This window comes from Nicotiana sylvestris, chromosome 5 (assembly GCF_000393655.2).
Source record: "Nicotiana sylvestris chromosome 5, ASM39365v2, whole genome shotgun sequence".
Classification (NCBI taxonomy): domain Eukaryota; kingdom Viridiplantae; phylum Streptophyta; class Magnoliopsida; order Solanales; family Solanaceae; genus Nicotiana; species Nicotiana sylvestris.
Window position 1 is genome coordinate 44,111,526 of NC_091061.1, and position 11,635 is coordinate 44,123,160.

Sequence of the window (11,635 nt, forward strand, 5' to 3'; positions counted from 1 at the left end):
AAATCGGATCGATCCGTGAGGTAAAGTATCCTAATTGGTTAGCTAACACGGTGGTCGTACCCAAGAAAAATGGTAAGTGGCGTGTTTGTGTGGATTATACCGATTTAAATAAAGCCTGTCCAAAAGATTCCTTTCCCTTACCGCATATAGACCAACTAATTGATGCAACCGCAGGTCATGAACTTTTAAGTTTTTTAGATGCATACTCGGGATATAATCAAATTAAAATGGATCCTGGTGATGAAGAAAAAACTTCTTTCATCACAGACAGGGGGACTTACTGTTATAAAGTAATGCCCTTTGGTCTCAAAAATGCTGGGGCAACCTATCAAAGGTTGGTCACCAAAATGTTCCAAGAACATTTAGGGAAAACAATGGAGGTATATATAGACGATATGCTCGTCAAAACCCAGCAATCTCATGATCATATTTCTCATCTATCTATTACTTTTGAAATTTTGCGAAAATTTAATATGAAACTCAACCCAGAAAAATGTGCATTTGGAGTTGCATCAGGTAAGTTTTTGGGTTTTCTTGTTTCTAACCGTGGTATTGAAGTGAATCCTTCTCAGATCAAAGCAATAGAAGAAATCCCTGATATCCTTACTAATAAAAAGGAAGTACAAAGATTAACGGGAAGAATTGCAGCTTTGGGGAGATTTATTTCCAAATCCTCAGAAAGGTGTTTTAAGTTTTTCTCTGCACTCAAAAAGCAAGATCATTTTGAATGGAATGAAGATTGTCAACAAGCCCTTAGAAATTTGAAAGCTTATTTGTCAAAACCACCGTTGTTGGCAAAACCAAAGGTGGGGGAAAAACTTCTCATCTATCTGGCCGTATCTGAAGTCGCGGTGAGTGCTGTTTTAGTCCGCGAAGACCAAGGTAAACAATCTCCTATTTATTATGTAAGTAAGTCCTTACTGGAAGCTGAGACATGATACCCACAGCTAGAAAAATTAGCATTAGCTTTGATCATGGCATCTAGAAAATTAAGACCTTATTTTCAATGTCATCCCATTAATGTAGTTACTGCTTTTCTGCTTCGAAATATTTTGCATAAACACGAACTTTCAGGAAGATTAGCAAAATGGGCTATAGAACTAAGTGAATATGAAGTTGTTTATCAACCTAGGACCGCTATAAAATCTCAAGTACTAGCTGATTTCGTGGCTGATTTTAGCCAGGGGATGCATTTAGAAGCAGAAAAAGAATTACTAGTTTTTAATGGTGCAAACCCGGGGACTTGGGTTTTATTCACTGATGGTTCATCTAATGTAAAAGGGGCAGGCCTAGGGATAGTCCTCGTACCACCTGCGGGTGAGACTATTAGACAGGCTATAAAATGTCATTCTATAACTAACAATGAAGCAGAGTATGAGGCTGTAATTGCAGGTTTAGAATTGGCACGAGAACTCGGCATAACACAGATTATAATCAAGAGTGATTCTCAACTCGTGGTCAATCAAATGCTGGGGACTTATACAGCCAGAGAGACACGAATGCAAGAATACCTCGCAAAGGTACGGGAGTTAATAAAGCAATTCCAAACTTGGAAAGTAGTGCAGATCCCAAGAGATGAGAATGTAGAGGCAGATGCTTTAGCAAATCTCGCATCTGCAGCAGACGTAGCAAACGATACAAATGCTTCAGTCATACATTTATTTCATTCCGTTCTCGAATCTGATAAAAACGAGGTAAATTTTAATCATTTAACATGGGATTGGAGAAACGAAATTGTTGCCTTTTTACAGCACGGTACCGTGCCTAATGACAAAGGAAAGGCTCACGCGCTTCGCAAAAAAGCTGCTCGATATTGTTTATATCAAGGAAATCTTTATCGAAAGATGTTCGGTGGACCACTAGCAAGGTGTCTCGGATAAATGTCAAAGGTACGGCCTAAGGTGGAAGAAGAAGCAACCAGTTTCGTGTCCAAATGTGATAAATGTCAAAGGTACGGCAACAATATGCACAGACAGCTGAGTTACTACATCCTGTTATAGCCCCGTGGCCCTTTATGAAATGGGGAATGGATATCGTAGGTCCACTTCCACAAGCAAAAGGTCAGGTAAAGTTTCTACTTGTACTTACAAATTATTTCACTAATCTAAAGCTGCCGATATTGTTTATATCAAGGAAATCTTTATCGAAAGATGTTCGGTGGACCACTAGCAAGGTGTCTCGGATAAATGTCAAAGGTACGGCCTAAGGTGGAAGAAGAAGCAACCAGTTTCGTGTCCAAATGTGATAAATGTCAAAGGTACGGCAACAATATGCACAGACAGCTGAGTTACTACATCCTGTTATAACCCCGTGGCCCTTTATGAAATGGGGAATGGATATCGTAGGTCCACTTCCACAAGCAAAAAGTCAGGTAAAGTTTCTACTTGTACTTACAGATTATTTCACTAATCTATATCGTAGGTCATTATTTTCATAATTGTAACATCCATCTATAGCTGCCGTTACATTTTTTTTTAATGGCTTTACAGTTACTTCTCAGTCATATAACCCTCAATAAAGAGGGGTAAGACTGTAAGTACAATGTGTGTACTTTTTAAAAATAAGATTAAAAGGAAAAAATGAAAGCAAAAGTCGAAAAAAGGAGAAAATAGAATCAAAGATGCCACGTGACCTTTCTCATTCCCAACTTTATATATAGATGTATTTAACCTTAAAACACAGAATATTGAGCTGCCCTACATACAAGAAAATGAAGTCAGTAAGCAGATATTGACAAAACACCAAGGTGACTCTAAAATGCACAATCGAGCATTACAAACTAAAAGCAAAGTGTACTAAACTGTCTTGTGTTGCTTAGCATGTGATACTTAATTGAGTTCTAGTCAATTACGTTAATAGCTAATAGTATATACTGTGTGGGTGCTAACCATATAGATTCATTTTAGCATCATATTGGGAAAAAACTGAGTTTATATTAAAGATGACGTGGCATGACACGTGGTTTGGTTAAATGGTCAAAGCGCAACAATTGACTAAGAGGCACGGATGGAGACTGCCACGGGAAGAGGAATTTAAATAGGCACGAGACAAAGTGCAGATACGAGTCTCGTACCAATTCAAGTCATTTAAAGCCAACGGATTAGAAGGCATTAAAGACAAAGATCTGATGACAGAAAGGAGTCCAAATTCATTATTAAATACCTGATACGTTAGAAAATTGGTATTTAATAGGAATGATTGTATAACGGCTTATTTAATATCATTTATTACTCATAATTATATCATTAAAGCTGAGACTTCATTCCTTTACCTAGAATTACCTATAAAAGGAAGAAGTATCATCATTTGTAAGGACACAGAATACTATTGAGAACTTATTGAAATACAAAACTATTTGCTGCTTTATCATCATTCTCAAAAGTATTTTATTTTCGTCTCCTGATTATCAGTAACCGGAATTTCTTTTTAGCTTTGACCAAAGACTCAGATTTTTGGTTAAACAATCACCACATGCATCCAGGCTTCCAGCAAAGAGAGAGTAAAACCTGTCAAATAAAACAAAATAATACAGACTCAATGAATCATAATTCTCAAGCTCTATAGTTCAGTTCAATAATCTGAAATTTTTCCCAAAAATTGGATAACTAAACATACTAGTATCTGTCTTCCTTACATACATATAGCATGATTAATTCTCAAAGAGAGTCCTAGCTAGCATCTGCAAAGGTATCATGAACAAAGGAGCAAATAAACTAGCATGATTCACCAAAAGCTGAATCTTAGCCAACTTAACACCTGAAATCAACTAACTATTCAAGTTCTCCAAAAGTTGTAGAATGAAAACAATTTCCATACTTATCATTTTACCAGCTTCATCAGAGTAAAAGCCTTCCAAATGCCAACATACATGATATACCAAAAATTGAATCTTTGTATAAGCCAAATCTGGTATTTATCAGAGACACAGTGACAATTTAAGTATTCTAACCATGTAATTTCCACTTTCTAATTCAAATAAATAGATTCACAACCAACCCCATTACAAAATTATAATCGAGCTAAAACCAGCATCTGTTAAAGAATATAGAAAAAAACTCTAGCAACTCAAATATAAAAGGAAATTCAGCTTGCCCAAAATAAACACACAAATTCAGCTTGCCCAAAATAAACACATAACAGTAGAAATTTAATCAACATTAAGATCATCCAGTAAGGAGATAATTCACTAGGACCAAATTCCACTTCCATTAACCAACATCAGCAGCCAATAACAAACAGATTAAAGCCATATCTCCATTACACTTTATCTTTTTCTTTTTTTCTTAAAAAAACAGCAAAATCCTAAAGGAAGTGCTAATAGGCGTCAAATCGACTAATATTTCTGTTGAGTTCTCAGACAGGGCTGAGAAGCTGAGAGAGGGAGGGCTTAGGTTCAGAGTTCATGCCGAGGATGATGACAAGTGGAATGAAGCCGTAATGGGTAATAACTTTGGCCTTCTTCGCCGTCCACGTGCCCCACTCCTTTACGAACTTGGACAGTGCCGCCACAGCTCCGTCGTCTTCATCGGCGGCTGCAGCCTTCTTCGTGTTCTTTCCTTTGGACTTTAGCATTACCTTGGATGTCATTTTTTGTACAGAACTGAGGCTGACGTCTGAACCAGCTCTTTGGTCTGGTGGCCTCCTAAAGTACTTTATTTTGTTTGCCCTCTGCTAACGTAAAAGCCCTAGAAGCAGTGATGACTGATTTTGCTATTTAGGGTCACCGCCACTTATAGTTTCCAAAATGTAAATTTGGCCCAACTTCTTCAATTCGAAGCAAAGAGGTAATGGCTAATTTGTAGTAAAAAGAAAGAGCACACATTTAGTATAATCAAACGACCTGTGGTAACCATTTCTTTTTTACTCAGCACCATGTGTTATTGCACATTTTTAAAATTTGGAATAACATTATATTAAAATTGTTCTAGTGTTTACAAAAGTCTTTTAGTTTGAATCAAATCTAACAAGTTAGAAAATCAGGGGATCGGAAGGAGTACAAAGTCAAAATATAATGGTATTTGAAGAAGTTGAATCTCATTGGTCTCAGGGGCATTACTGTTTACCGGGACATTCTTAACTACGTAAAACATGAGCAAAAGAACGAAAAAACAAGGGGGCATTTGCATCTATGCCTCCTTTTTGTGTCACGTTTTAACTTATGTCCGTTTTATAAAAAAAATTACAAGCGTATCCGTTTTTTCGCATAACTTCAGCATGTGGGGCTGAAGTAGCAAAGACAATCACGCAAAACTTCAGCATTCTAGTAGTTGGGCCTGAAGTTCAGCTCTAGAGGTGAAGTTTTTGTTTTGTAACTTTAGAGGCTCTGGGAAGCAAGAAAGTGAATTGTTTCAATTAAAATAACTTTCTGTTTACAAATATTACCTAAAAATTTACTTTGATTCAGCAATCATGTACTACATGAACAATTCCAGCTCCATCTTCTCTCACTATGAGTAATTGAAAATGGAAAGTATGACTAGACTATCATAATTTGCTATAACCTTTTCAATACAGAGGTTCAAAAAGATATTAGGTCATTCTGGGACGCTTTGTAATAGCAAATAGTTAAATTTTTTTGCATTATTAGGTCAGTTGAAAGAATATTAATTGAGACAAAACGAAGAAGAAATAATCTGCACCAACAGCAGCAGAAGAAAGAAGAAGAAAACGAAGGAGGAGAAGGAGGAGGAGAAAGGGGGCTGAAGTTATTTAAAAAGTGGGTACAAGTTAAAAGTTTTAAAAAAATTGGTATAGGTTAAATGGGGGCGACCAAATAGGGCGCCCCGTGCAATTTTTACAAAAACAAGGTACTACGTAGCTGATTTTAAAAGCACTATTTAAACTTTAGCCAGTATCTAAAAGTATAGTTTATAGCCTGTTTGCCCAAACTTCTAAAATCAGCTTATTTTGATAAATGCTTTTTTCAAAAGTACTTTTTAAAAAGTGATTTTGGTGAGAAGTAGTTTGTGTTTGACTAATTAATTTGAAAAGCACTTTTGAGCAGTAATTAGTGTTTGACCAAGCTTTTGAAAACTCCTTCTAAGTGTATTTTTCTCAAAAGCGCTTCTCAGAAAAGTGCTTTTGAAGATAAACTATTTTTTCTGCTTCTCAAAAATTGTTTCTACTTCTCCTCAAAAACACTTTTTTCCTTCTAAAAGTTTGGCCAAATACTTCAATTTTTGGCCAAACGTACTTTTGACCCAAAAAAAAGCTTGGCCAAACAGGCTATTAGTCTTACTCCTTCCTTTTCTACTTCGGACTTTCGGGCCTGAAATTTTGAAGAGAAATTTTTATAAAACACTATCTTTTAGTGGTAATTAGCTATCTATAGATATCATTTGTTATATTACGGATTGTAGATATGTTTTCTGTTGTTATAAGATGTATTTGATGTATTTAAGCTACTGTATTCATGAATACAGTAGCAAAATTCGGCGCGAAATATGGGGCTACAGCTGGATAGACGAATGTATGTGGGTATATGCGACTGTATTCGACTGTATGTCGTAATGTAAACTGCGCAATTTCAGGTCTATTCAGATTTTTTTAAACGGAAAGTGTATAAATTAACATAATAGATCCTTAATATAACTCAACTAACCCAATTGCATCGCCCATAATCGTTTTTTCCGCGAATAATCTACATTTTCCACCCTAAAATGTTATATACATCAAAACATTGCATTCGCCGATAATCTGTTTTTTCCTTTTTTTTTCTTCTTTTCGTGTGTGCTTCTGTGTTCAACAAATAAAACAGAGAATTGATACATTCATATACAGAAATTGGTCAACCAATGATACTGTAACAACTAAAATTTCATTCCTGAAAATGATAATCAAGACAAGAAATATAGCGACAAAAAAAGTATTTGTATTTCAATAATTTACGCGGGTTACAATCTTTGAACAATCTTAAGTTTAAAAGATGTAATCCTCTGATTCTTCTCCTCACGACCGTCAATTCGAGAGTTTCGCTTGTTCTTGAATTGATGGACCACTTGTTGTTGGGATTTGACCACGAATGCAGAGCTAGGCTTTGATCACAAACGTGGAGGATGGAAAACTTGCGGCTCACCCCTTAGAGACGACTACTTCTTGTTATGCGGAAGACTTGTGAATCACCATTGTGGAGGAGAGCTTCAATATGTATCTTTTTTTCTTGTCCCTTTAGCCTTATGGAGACCCCCTATTTATAGTTGGAGGGGAGGTAACTTGTGATAAACACATATCTTTTTCCTCCAATTTGATTGGCCAACTTGAGTCATCAAACCTATCACTAAAGCTATGTGATAAGCTTGCACATAATGGTTGAACCATGTCATTTGAATAGTTGGCGATATTTGATTGGTCCTTACATTTGACTTGGCATGCTACATCACTTATGCGCGTGACATGATTTTAGTGGCCCTTGATTTGACTTGGTGTGCCATGTCATTTGACACATGGCATGGATTTTGGGCTTATCATTTGAAGTTCAACAAGATGAACTAGCCCAATTAACTCAGGCTCTTAATTAAATCCATATACGCATATTGGATTTAAATAATAAATTCAATTATTCTAGCCCGTAATCATTGTTTGGGCTGACACGTCTTTGAATTTATCATGTGGTCCAAATAATTTAATGGACTTAAACTCAAATAAAATTCAATCGTCTACAAATGCCCCTACTTCAAGTTGCGTCGGTTTGTAGACTTGTCAAACTTTAACTTCGAGGCTTGAAGTACTAATATTAACAAACTTTTATTTTGTTTGAACCTCAAACTTGACTCCTTGTAAGCCCTTTCCTATTTTGGAAATACAACCTTGTGAGTTTACAACATATAGTATTTGGATCGAATTGATTTGGCATTTCGAATTCGCCTTGCGATATTCTAGCTCAATAACTTCAGATTTGAGTCCATCAATACTATAGGAAGTCGTTCTCTACTTGAAATTGAAAAATGGAAAGCCGCACCCTTTTATTTTTTTTAAAAAAAACTTTCAATTGGTATTCCACTTGCTCGGTTTTCCTGTCTAGATATTTTAGGACTCATACCAACGAAAACTCCCTTTTCTTTTAGAAACAAGAGAGAGCAGTATTTTTTTTCCAATTTGTCTTCTTTTAGGACCCAACTTTTCTTGTCCGGAAATTTTAGGATATAAACTCCTCAATCCTGAAATTTGAGTTCTTCTCAAAGAGTGACAGCTCAATGAAACCATGTTGGGAACGAATCAAACACTACCTTCGGTGGTCTATATAAGGATTCATTCCGATGCATTATATTCACACCAGCTCTTTCGAGTCTTTCCTTCCTTTATGTAAGTCCTCATACACTTGTTTTGGTCTGGTTTGCCTCTTATCATGGTGCTTAATAGAACAAACGTCTTCGATCATTCCAACTTCTGTTGTGGCTCTATGGACTTAACCTTGCTTTCTTTACATTTTTCGGTTGATCATATAATTTATTATGCTTAGATGAAGCAAAGCTTGCAACTAATGTTGTTCTTCCCTTATTGTCTTTGTCACAGAAGTTTCCCGGCAGCTTGGAGAATTTGCAGGAGAAAATTCATAACTTGTTGTAGGAGCACCTGAATCTTAAACGGTTTGTGGAGATGGAACGCAGACTCGCGGCGCCTTGACATATCCGAAAATCACGATCATATAGCTTGTAGATTTGTTCAGGTAATCTCTTCAAAATCAGGTTCTTAATTCTAATTCGCTGATGGTTTTAGATTCGCGCGTCGTCACGAGAAACTTAATAACTTTTTGAGGGATACCGAAATCACGAACGGTTTGTGGCGTTAGAAAGTAGACTCGTGGAGCTTCGACATATCTGAAAAGCACGACCATAAAGCTAATAGATTTATCCAGGTAATATTCTGAAATTCAGAGTTGAGATCCTGCTATATTACGTCTCCAGATTTGCGCGCTCACTAGATAGCTTGTATCTTGACGTAGGCCCAAAATCAAGCACTTCTTGATCCTTTGAAAACTAAACTTCAGAGACTACTTTTACACCAAATACTCGGACTTCAATTCATTGTGTGCTGGTTTCTATGATTTTTTTTAAAGTTAGTTGCAGGATCTGATTTTTCTGTTTCAGTTTTGGACATGCTTCACGAATTTTAATCTTCTTCCTCAATTCCTTTCGTGCAGCGTATACAATCTTGACTTCCGGCAATCAAGATGCAATTTCGTGACTATAATAAGCCGCACCCTCATCTTGAAATCACAAGCGACGAGCAAAATCAGTCTGATAAAGTTCTCACCTTGGAAGTTCATCCTCCAGTGATCGGTTCCTTCCCTCTTGTTAGAAAGCTGCCTACCGCATATCTTCATCTTACAGAATGGTGGACAAGGGAGGCCAAAGATGTTATGGGCGAATTTTCGGGCGAGGTCACCAACATGAAGGTCCCTATTTTGAAGTCCGCAACTCATCGAGAAGTTGCGCCGTCTGAATTTTCTTATTACGATGGATGCTTCCACACTTGGAATGTTCCCCTTCTAGCTTTGGCAAGGTTCGCTACACACCCGGCTATTGGGAGTGGGTAGAAGATGTTCTCCCCCGCCAAAATTTTTTTTTGGAAGATCTGAGGGTCTACGATGCCATATATGCTTCATTGTTTACGTACGATTATAACAACAACGTGCTTCAGGCCTTTTGTGAGCTTTGGCGTCCTTCCACCAACACATTTGCTACCTTCATTGGAGAATTATCTATATCTTTATGGGACCTGCGAACCATTGGAGGCCTTCCCGTGCATGGGTCCTTTTATGACGAAGTAGTTCTTTCGGTGAAGGAGTTGACAGAAATGGACCATCATGCGAAGCCATTCCTCCCAGAAAGCTGCTTATACTTATTTTCAGCGTTCCACAGACTTGTAAAAGGGGAATTTCATGAGGTCTCCGTCCATGATTGGGTGGGGTTCTGGTTTAGAGGGTCGAGCAGGTATGCTGAGCCTCCGCAAAAGACGTCAAAGGTGCAGACCACCAAACCGAGGCAGAATCATAATCCTTCGGGAGACAAAACCTTTCTACCACGAACAAACGAGGAGAATGCCCCCTTTATCGAGATAGGTGTGGAGGAGTCTCTTATAAATGAGACTAACTTGGCGGCTTTCCTTGCATGTTGGCTTTGTAAGTTTGTGCTTCCAAATAAGAAGGCTGACCACGTTCACGCTAGTGTTTTCAAAGTTGCAAGCTTAATAGCTCATGGAGTAAAATTCTCTTTAGCAGTCCCGGTCCTTGCGAGCATATATCGTGGCTTGAGGAAGATCTCCACTTCCAACGACCTGATTGCAAGTGATGTAATTTTTCCCATACACTATGTGTATGGCTGGATGGGAGAGTATTTTGAGACCCACCATCATGTTAATCACACGCACCGAAGTTTACCCTTATGCAAAATTTCAGGCGAGAAGATGGCTAAATATTTCAACCTTTCTGATACTCGAAGGTTGTTCCAACGTGATGATGCTCGTCAGCTCCACCATTTGGCATTGCTGCGCGGCAAAGAGTTACACTTTACAGACAATGGCAAACTTTCAGATTCATTCAGAGAATTTTTTATATCTCTTCGCTCTAGCTATCTCACCCTTAGGCATGATGCTACTTTTATCGTGGAGTCCTACAGCCCTCACATGTTTAGTAGGCAGTTTGGTTTTTGCCAAGACATCCCTAGAGATCTTATGGAGCAGCCCTATGATGGTACGTTGCAGGCACTAGTGCAACTTTGGGATTCATCCACACGTTTTGGTACCTCCTCGAAATTCATTGTGCCACTACGTCTGGTAAACGATGTGCCTTTAATGACTCGTGAGTACATAGACTGGTGGCCAATACATCGACTAGATCCTTCAAAAAAGAACCCTTATATTGTTTTGACAAGTCCAAGGTAAGATCAAGTGCATGTGTGATCTAAAGGGGTACCGAGTCGACTGAAAGTAAAGCTACCTTCTCCTTCTTCCAAGCCTAAGACGAAGTCAAGTGACCTTCCGCAAGCAGCCCAGACCCTTTCCAAGTCCAAAGTCATGAAGGATGTGGATGCACCGGCGAAAAAGAAAGTTAGGTGACTTTCATTGGCCTTGAAGACAACTACTACTGCCCCAAGGTATCCATCGACTCTTGCAAAAGGAAGGAGCGCCTAGTTTCGTCAAACCAGGGCAGCGATAGAGAGCCCAGCCTTGTGCCACTTTGTGAAGAGAAAAATCATCTTCTCGTTTCGCCAAATGGTATTGGAGATATTACTGCATCTTCCAGTCCAGTAGAGAGTGAATCTAGCGAAGACCACCATTGGAACCGTCCGAACAAGAAGGTGAAGGAGTTGGGACTGTTGCGGTACTGCTGCCTTAGATACCATCATTATCGAGGATGATGCCTTTGTGGATGAGGATATAGGCTTAACAATGCTTCCCTGAATTACCAGAACAAGTAGAGTTCTTCTTGTTTGTATTCCTGTTACTTTATTTTTTTTTTCCCTTTTTTTTTCTTTTTTTTGAATAGTAACAGCTTTTTCTTCTTCTATATATATTTCAGTCGGATCTTCAAGAATTATGCAATAATGAGCTTGGGGTGACATTATTGAGGATTGCTTTGCCAACATAGATGATCTTGGTATGACCGCAAAGAGCTCCCACAAGTCACCAAATGGTT